The sequence below is a fragment of the Pipistrellus hanaki genome (genome assembly GCF_964339955.1).
Source record: "Pipistrellus hanaki genome assembly, chromosome: 1".
NCBI lineage: Eukaryota > Metazoa > Chordata > Mammalia > Chiroptera > Vespertilionidae > Pipistrellus > Pipistrellus hanaki.
In genome coordinates this window covers 126858730-126874560 of record NC_140503.1, presented here as the reverse complement: position 1 = coordinate 126874560, position 15831 = coordinate 126858730, and positions in this window count along the sequence as shown.

Sequence of the window (15831 nt, the reverse complement as noted above, 5' to 3'; positions counted from 1 at the left end):
TTTTTTTTCTGTGAATGGTAATGTGAATTCCTTTAATGGACTTTATATAATGTAGCACCCAACTTTAAGAGCAAGTAGAAATGGGCAAAGACAACCAATGTCAAAGCAAAAATTACCTTTTTATTTAACTTCGTCGTATAGTATAAATTATTGCTCCCAGGGATCACGGGCAGCTTGACCTCAAGAGGCAGATCCAGTAGTGCAGCAGCATTGACACCAGGGAAGTGGGCTTTGTGCACACCCTGTCAGGAACAATAGATAAATTTCTTTCATTTTAGGCTTTATTGCTTTAGTTCAGGCCTATCCACCCCTACTTTAACTAAAGGAAGCAAAGAATTGTACAGTCAGGGTTGAAGAGTGCTGACCTGCCAGATTAGCCCTGAAGACCTCCTGAACCACAGTTATACCCATGGGACCTGCTTGTGGCTCTACCTGTCCCACTAATGGAACACGAGGACACCAGGCCTCCTGCCACTCACATTTCTGTACTGATGGCTGTCTGCCTGTCCTCGGGAAGGCTGCTGATGATGCTGTTGTCCTTCTTGGTGGCAACCTTGGAGTGGGTGCTGAGTTAACTCTCCATAGAAGGCCTGGGCCTCTGCCCTCCTCATCCTTTGTCCAGACCGCACCTGGAATGCCTAGTACTCCTTGTTTCCAAGGCCCCACTGTTTTGGAGTTCCAGGTCAGAATGTGGGGCCCCCAAAGGGCAGAGTTCCTCTCTCTTGAGGCTTGAGCATTCAGAACTGGGGAAACCAGTCCACGGGGCCTAGTAAAAGAAAAAAAAAATTCACTCTTAAACCAACACAAAACCAACCTCAGTCAAACCAAACCTCAAATCACAACATGTAATGTGTTGTTGGAAAATAGCTAGCTAACTTCTTCTGGCCTCCAAGGATCTATGGTTGCAGAGAAAGAAAACTCCAGGAGTGACTGAACCAACAATTCTAGAGCCAGAGGCCTGGCTTTCCACCTGTCCCCTTGTAGACACTATGACCACACCTGTCCCAGGCTCCTGCAACCACTTCCCACTCCAGGTCCCAATGACCTTTCTTTTGACCTTTGTTTCTCATCCAGTTAACCTGACTGCTACCTTTTATCATTCCTGATCTTTTAGTGTCCACTGTCACCTCTCTTGCTTTAAGCTCTCAATTTATAATCCAAAAGTTTTAAAATTAAAAATTAAAGTAATGTAACATTCAAAGGGCTCAACAACATATATTCATTCATGTTATCAAATAAGAACGGGCAACACTTAAGAGTTAATGAATGGAAGGGGGGAGAAAATGGCTGCCGAATAGGCAGCAGTGTTGTGTACCTCCTCCTATGGCCAGACCAGAAAAGCAACTAAATTGGAGAATATCCACACTGAATTAACAAATTAGACATAGCTGAGGAAACAATTTTCAATAAGGAAGGGCAGAGGACAAAATGCCACTTGCCAGCCATAACCCAAGTGGAACCCCACAATGCCCAGCAGTGAGTGGTGCAGTACCTCCTGACAGGCTCCCAGGTGTCTGCAGGGTGCACTCACTGCCAGGATGAGCTCCCACACCAAACCTCCTCACCAGCTACTGGGAACCATTATTCTAGTTCCAAGACCCCAAAGTGAGTGCAAGTCAGTGGGAACCCTATGCTCCACCCCAACCAAGAACCCTAGAACCATGCTGCTAGCCTGACCCAGATCCACCTGGTACCTGCTGAAACCCAAGCCCTGGGACCTGTGGGACCTACTGCTGGGGTGACTCAGAGAAACGCAGAGCATGCCCTACTCTGGGCCACAAGTGAGCATTGACTGCAACCCAGAGCAACTAGTGCCTGCTCCACCCCAGCCTGGGAGGGGTGACTGAGAGCAATCCAATGTGCACCTTACTCTAGGAGACAGGAGCCTGTGGACTGAGTGACCAAGGCAATCTGCCCTTGCTCCACACTAGGGAGGGGTGAACTGGAGCAACCCAGAGCACGTCTCACTCCAGGCTACAAGAAAGCAAGGACTGTGTGAACCAGAGCAACCAATGCCCATTCCACCCTGAGCCCAGGGTCTTATTGTGCACCCCACTCAGGCCACAGGGGAGCTCTGACTGTGTAACTCAGAGCAACCTGCACTTGATTTTCCCCAGCCCCAGGATATAGAAGAACATTTCCAGGATGACCCAGAGAAAACTGGTGTGCCCATCCAGGGGCCACAGGACTCTGCTGCAAATGTGCATCCAGAGGAATCTAGGTTGCCACCCTGCCACAGGTGCTGGGGCCACACAAGGAAATTCATGCCAGAGAGCTCTGGGTCCTGTGCATGCACTTCCACCACCCTAAGCATTTGAAGTAGACAAATGAGGACCCAGATCTGTAGGAGAGGAGTTTACAACTCAGAGCAGAGACAATAATGGTGTGCAACTCAAGGCAGACCCAACCCCTGGGCAATGATTTCCAGACCATTGCCCTAATAGTGTCTTCAACCTCTCAAACCCCAAGGAAAATCCCCAGAGCCAGAAAGAGACAGCAAAAATGGGGGACAAACAACTTTCCAAGGAAAGAAAGGAGGAATTGCCAGAAAAGGAATTAAATGACACAGAGGCATGAAAAATGTCAGAAAAATAATTCAGAATAAGGATAAGAAAATCAACAACATTTTTAAGAATCAAGAGGAAATCAAAAATGATATAGGTACAATAAAAAACAAAATGGGAGGATTCAACAATAGATGAGACGAAGCATAGAACCGAATTAGTGAGTTGTAAGATAGGGCAGAAAAACCACCCAAGCTGAACAGCAATTAGAGGAAAAAATTAGAAAGCAGGAGAGCCTAAGGGAGCTTTGGAGCAACATGAAACAAATTAGCATATGTACAATTGGGGTGCCAGAAGGACAAGAAGAAGAACAAGGATTAGAAAACATATTTGAAGAAATAATGACAGAAAACTTCCGTGATTTGGGGAAGAAAAAGTCACACAAGCACAGAGTTCCAAACAAGATGAACCCAAAAAGACCCACACCAAGATATGTCATAATTACAATGGCAAATATTACCAACAACAACAACAAAAATAATCTGAAAGGCTGCAAGAGAGAGACAGTTACTTACAAAGCTTCTCCCATTAGATTATCAAATGAGTTCTCAACAGAAATGCATCAGGCCAGAAAGGAATGGAAATAAGTATACAAAGTGATGCAAAGCAAGGAACTGAATCCAAGAATACACTATCCAGAAAGGCTATCGTTCAAATTTGAAGGGTAAAGCAGGAGTTTTGCAGACAAAAAAGGTTCAGTGTGTTTATCACTACCAAACCAGCAATTCAAGAAATCCTAAATGGACTATTATAAAAAGAAGAAATAGAAAGGGAAGAAGGAATATAGGCTTAAAGAATAAAAATGGCTACAAACTAGTGACTATCAATAATAACCTTAAACATAAAAGCACTAAATGCTTCAAGAAAAATACATAAAGTGGCAAAATGGATATGAAAACGTGACTGAAACATATGCTGTTTACAAGAGACCTACCTAAAAACAAACTGAAAGTAAAGGGATGGAAAAATATTTTTCAGGCTAATGGAAATGAAAAAAAGAAAAAAGGGGTAGCAATACTTATATCAGACAAAATAGAGCTCAAAGTGAAGGCCATAACAAACGATAAGGATGGCCACTTCATAATACTAAAGAGATAGATACAAGAGGATGTAACTCTGGTAAATATACATGCACCCAATACAGGAGAACCCAAATGCATAAAAAAAAATCTGGAAGATATCAAGGGAGAGATCAACAACAATACAATCATAGTATTTAATACTCCATTGACATCACTGGATAAATCATCTAGACAAAAATGTCAGCAAAGACAAAGCAATTCTAAATGACTCCCTAGCTCAGATGGACTTAATTGACATCTTCAGAACATTGCATCCCAAAGCCATGGAATATATGTTCTCAAATGCACTTGGGACATTTTCAAAAATAGACCACAAGCAAAGTGGGTCACAAGCAAAGTCTCCCCAAATCCAAGAAGATTGGAATCATACCAAGCATCTTCTTAGACCACAATGCCATAAAATTAGAAATAAACTACAATAAAAACAATCCAAAAATCTCAAACACTTGGAAACTGAATAGCATGCTATTATATAATGTCCGGGTTACCAAAGAGATCAAAGAAGAAATTAAAAGTATCCTGGAAACTAATGTCAACAAATACACAACAATCCAAAATCTATAGGACACAATAAAAGCAGTCCTGAGAGGGAAGTTGATAGCTCTGCAGGCCTACCCAAAAGGCAAGAAAAAAATGGTAGTAAATCATCTAACTCTACAATTCAAAGATTAGAAAGAGTGCAATAAGAAAAGCAGAGAATGAGGACAAGGAGGAAGATAGTAAAGATCAGAGCAGAAATAAATGACATAGAGACAAAAAAACAAACAAAAAACAAACAAACAAAAAAAACCCCACACACAACAAAAAACAATAACAAAAGATCAATAAAACCAAGAGCTGGTTCTTTGAAAGGATAAACAAGATTGATGAACCTCTAGCCAGGCTCACCAAGAAGCCAAGAGAGAGGACTCAAATAAACAAAATCAGAAATGAGAGAGGAGAAATAACGACAGACCCCACAGAAATACAAAGGATCATTAAAAAATACTATGAGCACCTCTACTCCAACAAACTAGACAACAAAGAAGTATCCCACTCAACATTTCAACAGTGCTATAAAAACCATGTTCTATGGGTAGTAGGGGAAATGACAGGAGAATTGGTTAGTAACATATATTATAATAATCACCGGAAACAAGTCTTCTTATTGAATATACCCTAACATTTTGTTTTTCCTAATTTTGCTAAAAGACAAAGAACGCACAAGGCAATGCCCCACAACAAAGTGTCCTGCTCAAAATTAAATACAATTTTAATGAGCAGTTATGTGTTAACATACAAGGGACTTACTTTTAAATTCTCAATTTTAATTCCTGATATAGTAAATATCAATATAGCCCTAATGAACAAATATTCTTTGGATTCCTCAATAACTTAAACATTAAGAGTCCTAAGACAAAAACAAGTGATTCACTACAATCTATAATAATAAATGCATAATATGCTAATTAGACCAGATGTCTTTCCAAACAAAGCCATGGTGGATGGGGGATTAAAACCAATGCAGCGGTTGTAGGGCCAAAGCCCTTGAATCAGGCCTCCAGTAATATAATAAAAGCACTATAGCTTACTCCAATAATGTCTATAGTTAAAACCTAACATTAACTTTATATCTTATATGTTTATTAACTAGAATAACAAGGCAGGTTTAAACTCATCTGCTCTTTATGTGGTAATATATTGCTAATGTCAGGCTGTGGAGAAAAGAAAAAGTAACAATTGACTATGTCAAGGCTGAAGACATGTTTTAAAAGGGTTGTAGTGGGAGAAGACCTTCCCAGCTGCCCAGTGGCCATGAAATCTTCATTCAGAACAGTATCACATGGGCACTCTTCACCTTGGTTCTAGTTCTTTGTCTTTTAGCAAAATTAGGAAAATAAAAATGCTAGGGCATATTCAGGAAGAAGTGATTATTCAGTTTCTGGTGATTATTATAATATATAAATTATTAAATACTTCTCCTGTCATTTGCCCTTCTACCAATAGAACCTTTCATCCTGCACAAGTTAGATATATTTGTGCACATGCTTTAATTTAAGCCATATGGTAGTTTTTCTACCTGCCCACCCATTATCTGTCATTTCATAAAGATAAATAGAATGCTCTCTACCAAACAAGTCATTTAAGATCACTTTTACAAAATTGTTAGAAAATTTTATGTCAAATATAAGAACCCACAAAATCAATCACTCAATTCTAAAATTAGCAGTGCTAACAGTGCAAGCAATACACAGTGTAATATTAGTAACATTTATTTCCAAATTACTTTAAATACAATTTTAATGAGCAGATATAAGTCCTCAGATACTGTGTTACTATATCCCTAAGTTATCCCCAGATGCTGTGTAACATGAAACAAAGGGGTGCTGTAGATTAAGTTCCATGCTTTTCCTCAGTGTTTAATATGTGGTCAAAATAATTGAGGGAAGCAAATCTGAATTTTATTACTAGGTTATAGAATATTATCACTTGTAAAAAGGCTTGCAGCATTATTAGCATTAAAGATGGGCACTAAAATAGTGCTTTAAACAGTTTCATCTTAAAATTTGATTTTAAAATTACACAATTTGAAGTATAGAAGCTGAAAAGAGCCAATGAACTTGTGATGATATTAATTCAACAACCCATTTTACAGAGAAGGTAACCAAGGCTTAAAACTGACTTCCTCAAGGTCCCACCAAGAGTGAGAAGCGGTTCTACTCCTCCTATCCTCTAACCAGGCAATGTGGTTCCTAAGCTTAGCTGTGTATTGAGATCATCAGAGGAGTTTCACAAACTGCCTTCTACCATCATCAGTTGATCTGATTCATCTGGCATTGGGTATGTTCTGGGGTTGTACTGAAAGCTTCTCGGGTGATGGCAAAGTGCAGCAAAGTTTAAGAACACATGAATTAGGACTAAAACCAAAATCATCCCAGATGCTTTTCTCCATATAAATATGTCCTCCACCCTTCCTCAGCTTAACAGAAGGCTTGTGAGAGTGAAAGTGTGTTGGAATAGTAGAAAAGGAATGCATGTGTTTAGAGAAACATTTAGAGAAAAGTTGCATAAGTGATTATAATAAGGCTCACCCATCCAATTGAGAACAATGCACTATTACCCCACAATAAATATATTTTTTTCAAAACCATTTCTAAGGGTCAATTAGCTCTATTACTATTCTCAGGAAACTTTTTTTTTTTTTTTTTTACCAATAGTAAATGTACTGAATGATCATTTTCAAAACCTGATGAAAACAAATGAAAACTTACTCGTCTTCCAAAAATTAGATGAATTTGGAGGAAAAAAGCATAATACCCACTTATTGGAGTAAGGTTAATCTTCAAAACTAGTTTTGAATTATATACTGTAACATCAGACTCTTTTGAACTCAAAAGAAGCTATGGAAGGCAGTCAGAAAGGACTGTTTTTTTTGTTTTTGTTTTTGTTTTATTTTTTTACTCCCAGATTTAATGGCCAGACTAAAGAAAAAAACTCAGTGATTGTGAGATAGGTGCCAAAGCACAGGACTTTAGAGAGAGATGGACTCAATTTTTTCTGAGACACAATTTGATCTCAACTGTTGTTATGAGAAAAAAAAACTTACATTATGATTATGAACTGACTGTTTTTATTTTATCTTATTTTTTAACTTAAAAAAAAATTCTTTATTGATTAAGGTGTCACATATTTGTCTTCATCCTCCCATTCCCACCCCATACCCCTCCCCATGCATGCCTCCACCCCCTTTTGTCCTTGACCACTGGTTAGGCTCATATGTATGCACACAAAACAAGTCCTTTGGTTTATCTCCCCCCTTTACCCCCACCCTCCCTTACACTTCCTCTGAGTTCTGACAGTCTGATCCATGCTTCCTTGTCTCTGGGTCTGTTCTTGTTTATCAGTCTATGTTGTTCATCATTTCCCCTAGATGAGAGAGATCATGTCCTACTAGAAATACTCTTATAAGAACTGAAAATGAGACAAGCAATATGGTTATGCTGAGAGGCAAATGTATCAGTCTGTAGTGAGTTTCTTTTTGGGCCAACAGTTCTTTTGAGACCCAATTTCAATGTCAAACAGTTCCTTATGTGTACATGTCAACAATGATTATTCAGTTCTGGATGGTGGACAAATGGTGGTAATACAGATCCCACCTTATTTGGTTTGGTCCTGGGCAATGTGCAGTGATGCACAGCTGCTGACTGCTAGTATGGGAAGGCGACGTCAGAATCTTCCATCTCTGGACCGCTTCTCTTCTGTCTTCATGGCTGGAGTAGTCCTGTCAATTCCTCTCTGTTGCCAGAATCCACATGGTCTTGGAGTTGTTTTCTGAAAATATACAAACATATCTCGACCAAAATTAATAAAGGAATTTTTTCTATAAATTTGACTTGGGATTCTTTTTCATTTTTGCCCAAACGATTTTCCTCTGGCTTGTTTTGACACCATGTGTTTTCTTCATGGGTGTCTTGTTGTTAGGATTACAATTAATTTTATAAAGTAAACATTTTCTAGATGTAATTTACTTATAGGATATTTTTCCTTAAATGTTATTATTCCATTATTCCCCCTTTTTTATTTAAATATTAGGAGGCTTTTGGAAATTTTATAATGTAGTCTTAATAGCTTTTACATTTTAATTTTTTTGCACTATAGTATGACATGTTATACAATTTTATCATGAGATGAACTACCAATAAAAATTTTAGTTAATACTTGGATATTGTATATTATGCTGTTGTAATTCTAAAATATCAAGAGATGTTACATTTGTCTCCAAGCACCAAAAAGATGATTTTTTATTGATCCCCTAAGACAGAGCACTAAGTTAAGTATACAATTTTACCTACCATGTTTCCCCGAAAATAAGACATCCTCTGAAAATAAGACCTAGTGCAACTTTGGGAGAAAAAATTAATATAAGACACTGTCTTATTTTTGGAGAAACAGGGTATATGTTCCCAAAAATTCTAGTTTAGCACTTCTTAGTTGGGATTCAGGAATCTGTATTTTAACAACTCCCCAGGTGATTCTCACCATGAGAGAAGTTTGGGAAACACTGCTCTAGACCATGGCAATTCCATTTCAAACTGGCTGTTCATTTATTTTTGTATAGACAAGATCTTAGTTACATTTTCTGCATCTTTTCCAGGGGCAAGTAGTGATATTAGTGACACCCTTTCTTTGGTGTCCACAGAAGCCAGAAACCTCTTTTAATTTTACACACAAAGAGGCAATGTTTTGGATTTTGTGTCATACAAAAGGGAAGCTGGGTGGAGACCCCTCTGTAATTAGATTTTTTTGCCCCACCCATGGTCCTCCTAAATTACCAAGGTGTTTGGTATTATTGGTGATTACATTAGGTGGGGGATCAGGAGCATAAGTCAAAATACTTCCCCATTTGCCCCAGATAATAGTACCATACATCTGATGATTGCTAGCATGACTAGAAAGGCATTCTCAGGCATTCTTGGGTTTCTGGTTACCTCACAAATTCTTCCCTGAGGTTTGATGTTCTGATTGATGTTTCTCTGTCTTTGGATCTATTTCCCCCGCGCCCCCCCATCAGTTTATGTTGTTCATTTTATTCCACAAATGAGTGAGATCATGTGATATTTACCTTTCTCTGCCTGGCTAATTTCACTAAGCATAATGTTCTCCATCTCCATCCATTTATTGCAAATGGTAAGAGCTCCTTCTTTTTCACTGCAGTGTAGTATTCCATGGTGTAGATGTACCACAGTTTTTTAATCCACTAATCTGCTGATGGGCACTTAGGTTGTTTCCAAATCTTAACTATGGTGAATTATGCTGTTATGAACGTAGGAGTGCGTATATCATTTCTGATGGGTGTTTCTACCATGTTTCCCCGAAAATAAGACATCCTTCAAAAATAAGACCTACTTACAGGATTCCTTCTGAGTGAAATATAAGGCATCCCCCCAAAATAAGGCCCCCCTAGGCTAAACATGAGAGATTTGGTCCACTGATTCTGAAAGAAATGGAGTCACAATAAATTCACCAGGAAATTCAGGAATCGGATTGTTATGATGATGTTCCAGATGATGACATGATTGTCATTGAATAAATGAGTAAATTCTTGATATTGTAGGATTCACAGTTTGTCTGGTTTGTGTTGACAACTACTGTACTACCATACCATATACAGGTAATAAATTTCCTTTATTTTTATTTAACAATAAATGTGTGCCATATTCTTCTTCATGGAAAAATAAGACATCCCCTGAAAATAAGACCTAGCGCATCTTTGGGAGCAAAAATTAATATAAGACACTGTCTTATTTTCGGGGAAACAGGGTAGTTTCTTGGGATATATTCCTAGAAGTGAGATTACTGGGTCAAATGGGAGTTCCATTTTTATTTTTTGAGGAAACTCCATACTGTTCTCCACAGTGGCTGTACTAGCCTGCAGTCCCACCAGCAGTGCACGAGGGTTCCTTTTTCTCTGCATCCTCGCCAGCACTTATCATTTGTTGATTTCTTGATGATAGCCATTCTGACAGGTGTACGATGGTACCGCATTGTTGTCTTGATTTTCATCTCTCTAATGAGTAACTTTGAGCATGTTTTCATATGTCTCTTGGCCTTTCTTCTGTCTTCTTTCAAAAAGTGTCTATTTAGATCAGTTGCCTAATTTTTGATTGGGTTGTTTACCTTCTCTTTGTTAAGCTGCATGAGTTCCCTGTAAATGTTGGAGATGAAACCCTTATCATTGATATCATTGGTAAATATGCTCTCCCATGCAGTGGGCTTTCTTGTTGTTTTATTAATGGTTTCCTTTGCTATACAAAAGCTTTTTATTTTGATATCGTCCCATTTATTTTCTTTTTAGATTCCATTGCCATAGGAGCAGTATCAGTGAAGAAGTTCTTTTGGCATATGTCAGAGATTTTTCTGCCTATAGATTCCTCTAGGTTTTTTACGGTTTCTGGTCTTATGTTTAAGTCCTTCATCCATTTTGAGTTTATTTTAGTGTATGGTGTAAGTTGTGGTCTAGTTTCATTTTTTTTGCATGTATCTGTCAAATTTTTCCAGCACTATTTATTGAAGAGACTGTCAACTCCATTGTATGTTCATGCCTCCTTTGTCAAATATTAATTGAGCATAGTGATTTGGATCAATTTTCGGGTTCTCTATTCTATTCCATTTATCTATATGTCTGTTCTTGTGCCAATACCAGGCTGTTTTAAGAACAGTGGCTTTGTAATATAGCTTGATATCTGGTATTGAGATCCCTCCTACTTTGTTCTTCTTTCTCAGGATTGCTGTAACTATTCAGGGGTCTTTTTTTATTCTACATGAATTTTTGGAAAGTTTGTTCGAGGTCTGTGAAATATGCTGTTGGTATTTTAATGGGAAGTGCATTGACTTTATATACTTGGGTAGTATGGACATTTGGATGATGTTGATTCTACCAATTCATGGACATGGTATGTTCTTCCATCTGTTTATGTCTTCTTCTATCTTTTTTTTCAGTGTCCTGTTGTTTTCTGTGCACAGGTCTTTTACCTCCTTAGTTAAGTTTATTCCTAGGTATCTTAATTTTTTTGATACAATGGTAAATGATATTGCTTTTTTACTCTCTCTTTCTGTAAGTTCATTATAGTTGTATAGAAATGCCATTTATTTTGTATCCTGCTACTCTGCTGAATTAATTTATTAAGTCTAATAAATTTTTGATTGAGTATTTAGGGTTTTCTATGTACAATATCATGTCATCTGCAAATAAGGACAGTTTTACTTCTTTTTTTTCCCCAATTTGGATGACTTTTACTTCTTCTTCTTGTCTTATCACAATGGCAGGTACTTCCAGTACTATGCTGAACAGGAGTGGTGAGAGTGGGCATCCCTGTCTTGTTTCTTTTCTTAGGGGAAATGGTTTTAGTTTTTGCCCATTGAGTATGATGTTGGCTGTGAGTTTGTCATTATGGCTTTTTTATTTTTTATTTTATTTTGAGGTATGATCCTTCTATTCCCACCTTGCTGAGAGTTTTTATCAAGAAAGGGTGTTGGATTCTATAAAAAGCTTTTTCTGTATCAATTGATATGACTATGTGATTTTTATTTTTCAATTTGTTTATGTTATGTATCACATTTATTGATTTGCGAATATTGTACCATCCTTTCATTCCTGGGATAAATCCTACTTGGTCATGGTAGGTCAATGCACTTCCCATTAAAATCCTCCTTGGTCAGTACATTCTGATGTACTGCTGGATCCGATTTGCTAGAATTTTGTTGAAGATTTTGGTATCTATATTCATGAGAGATATTGGCCTGTAGTTCTCTTTCATTATGTTATCTTTATCTGGTTTTGGTATTAGGGTGATGCTGGCTTCATAGGTTTTTTCTTCCCTATATCAGGGAAGTTTTCTGTAATTATTTCTTCAAACAGGTTTTCTATTCCTTGCTCAGTTTCCTCTCCTTCTGGAATACTTATTATGCAGACATTGATTTGTTTTGTGTTGCCTCAAAGCTCCCTTAGGCTCTCCTCCTGCTTTTTAATTTTATTTTCTAGAAGCTTCTCTACTTTGGTATTTTTTTTCCCCATCTTGTCTTCTAGCTCACTGATGCGGTCCTCTGCTTCTTCTAGATTACTCTTGATGCTTTCTATTGAGTTCTTTACAGCAGCAATGCCATTTTTCATTTCTTCTTGGTTCTTCTTCATTTCCTCTTGGTTCTTATTCATATTATCAAATTTGTCTCCCATTCCTTTCAGCCACCTTATGACCATTTCTCTGAATTCTTTCTTTGACATATTGCTTGCCTGTATTTAATTTACTTCCTTTTCTGGTGATGCCTGCTTTTCTTTCATATGCAGGCTGTTTCTTTTTCTCCCTATGTTTCTTTTTCTCTGGGTGTCTGGTTATGTATTTCTCTCTCTCCTGCATTGATTTAAAGGCACAAAATACAATACAACGAGGTACAACACACAAGGCACTGAACTGATATGTATTCATGATATTAATAACCCCCAATAGAGGTGACCACCAGAGAAAGGCAATTTAGGGGATATGAGTGAAAGAAGAAGAGGATAAAGAAAAAATAAAATAAAAAGGAGTGCCAACATGTAATTGGGAAAAGGAGGGTAAAAAAGTAAGAGAGAAAAGAAAGAGACTAAGAAAGAAAAGGGGAACAAACTATAAACATGGGGAGAAAACTCCAATAAAACAGCCACTAATCCTAGCAAATGCCAGCAACAAGTACCTGGAGATTAATTCAAACTACAATAACCACTGCTCCTCAGTGTTGCAAGCCAGTCCTGACTATTAAGCAGGTGATGTATTATTTTTTTATATTCCTTTATTTTTAATTACACATGTGTCAATTTGTGATTCAGCCCCTGGGTGGCAGTGTTTCTGGATTGACTTCTGGTTCTATATGGCCTCTCTAGCCTGTGTTTGGATCCTTTTTTCCCTGTGGCTCAAATACCGGTTTGTGGGAGTGGGCTGCCTCAGAGCTGGCTCTCCAGTGGTCACTCCCCAATCTGAACCCCAGGTTCCAGAAAATCAACTTTCCCTTGCATTCTCCCAGAGTGTCCCCAACTGGGTGATCCTATGTATTGGACTTAGCAATCAGAAGCAAGGATTTGAAGAGGAAAAGTCCCAAGTGTGCCAATAACAGGGCTGCAGGCAAGTCTGCACAGTCCTCCTTTCCACTTGGGTCCTAGCAGCCGGTACACTTTTAGGACTCCTAGGCTATCCTTTTGTATCAGAACAAAAGGGGCCGCTTTTTAGAGATCCTCTCTGTTAGCAGTTCTGAGGACCCTCTTCCACATTCACAGATCACGCCAGTCCCAACAGCCATGGATTTTTCTAGGCATAGCTCCCACAAAGTGTGCGTTTCTCTCTCCTGCTGGGACCAGAGACCTCACTTTATCCCAGGTAAAATCTGACCTTTCCGTGGTGGGGTGCAGAGCTTCTCCGAATCTGCATGTTGGTGCCAATTGGGTCTGATGTTCTGGGGCTTGCAGCTATTTGGTGGTTGCCACAGTTGTAGCTTTTCAAGCCTCCAACAAGATCTACATTCCCCTTCAATATGGCGTGGTCTGCGCGTCTGAGCCTGCAGCTCCAGTAGAGGATCCAGCACAGGGGGCTACTCGGTCAGGGGAACCTAGTCCAGCAGTCCCACACCTTCTCCTGGAGCAGAGTTGTCCCTTAACTCACCAACAAATACTCCCCGTGCGACCCTCAGCTGTTCCTTCCTTCTTCTCCAGGACAAGGCTTGGCACTTGTCTATTTTGCTGCCACTTTTTCTCCAAATTAATATATTTTTAAAGTCATCATATAAAGAAACAATTATTGTATAACAGGTATTATGCTTCAATATATAATGCTTAATTTATGTAATGTTTGACAAAATTGAATGAGAATATGTTGCTTACATATCTCACATTTGACCAGAGTATTGTTACGGAGTTTTGGGAATTGTGTTGCCTTTGCTTATCTATACTAATAAAAGGGCATTATGCTAATTAGACCAGGAGACCTTCTGGGTGTTTTTCTGGACAAAGCCCTGGTGGCGGGGCTGAGGCAGAGGCAGTTAGGGGTGATCAGGTCAGGAGGGAAGGGAAGTTGGGGGTGATCAGGCTGGTGTGTGTAGGGGGGTGATTGGGGGTGAGCAGGCAGTAGGCAGAGTGGTTGTTAGGGGAGATCAGGCAGGCAAGTGGTTAGGAGCCAACTGTTCTAGATTGCAAGATGGATGTAAGGTAGTCGGACATCCCCAGAGGGACCCCAGATTGGAGAGGGTTCAGGCCAGGCTGAGGGACTCCCTTTGCCCCCGTGCACAAATTTCATGCACTGGGCCACTAGTTTATTAATAATTCATTAGAAGAGAGCTTTGAAATATGATCTCCATCTGTAAAATTATTGACATTGAAGTTAGACAATGTCCTTTTATAAAAAATTCATTTTGTTTAAATATTAATAATCTTACTTTCTGTGAAATGCAATGATAATTTATTTTGTGTAAATGAGCTAAACATATTATTATGCTATGATAATCATCAGAACAATGCACTTATTACCTAATGTTTTATTAATAATTAAACATGGACTCTCAGCTTATCCAAAACATAAGGTAGAAGCATAACATTAAGCAATTCCCAAATATGTTTGAAATGTGACTATTTGAGGAGGGATATCTAGACTATTCAATGGATATTTGTGAGAGGATTAAAATTTATTGTTTTCATTTCTAATGTTTATTCTATTAAAAAATTGACATAATCCTGACTGTAAATCTTCAAACTTGTAAAAGAATCTGAGGATTTTTCCCTATCATGTGATTATATAATTTAGTATAGTGAGGGAATTGTGCAACTGAGAAACTAAGTACTTTCTGGAAGCCAGAAAATTAAAATGAAATTCCTGTTTCAGAACTTTCCTACCCATATGCATTTAATATAGTAAAAGAAAGTGGTTTGTAAATATGCGTTTTTATATAATTCTAACATTGCTAAATTTACCATTATTTAAAGCATTTCAGTGCTTAAAAGTGCTTGAAAATCTGCCACTGAGGAAGCTGCTCCTGGCAGCAATATGGTGTCACCAGCAGGTCGCTCAGGAAGGCACCACACACTCCTAATAAGGATCTCTGACAGAAGAGACAGTCCTCAACCCACTGTGTCAGAAGTTGTGAGATCAGAAGGACTACTATCTCACTCTTCTTCAATTTCACTGCATTCTAAGGGAAGTAAATTGCATATTAGCTGCTGCATCAGGGTCCACTAAACACTGCAGAAATATAGAAGGAAACTTGTGTCTCAAGAAGTTGAATACATCCAATGTGGAGTATTCAGAATAATCACTGACACTGTGGCTGCTGTTTGTTATCAAACAAAAGAATAGTCTTTACAATAAAGGGCTTCTAAAATGAGAAATTATATATTAAACAACTTTAATATTCTGTAAAACAAAAAAAGAAATATAGAAAACTTAAGACACTTGCATGTTTTAATTTATGTATCTTGGTCAACTTACCTTATTGTTTATATACTTTATACTTATTAAAGTGGACATTAAAAAAATCTGTGGCTGCCCCAACCAGTTTGGCTCATTGGATAGAGCATCAGCCTGTGGACAGAAGGGTCCCAGGTTTGATTCCAGTCGAAGGCATGTGCCTTGGTTGTGGGCACATCTCTGGTGGGGGGTGTACAGGAGGCAGCTGATTTATGTTTTTCT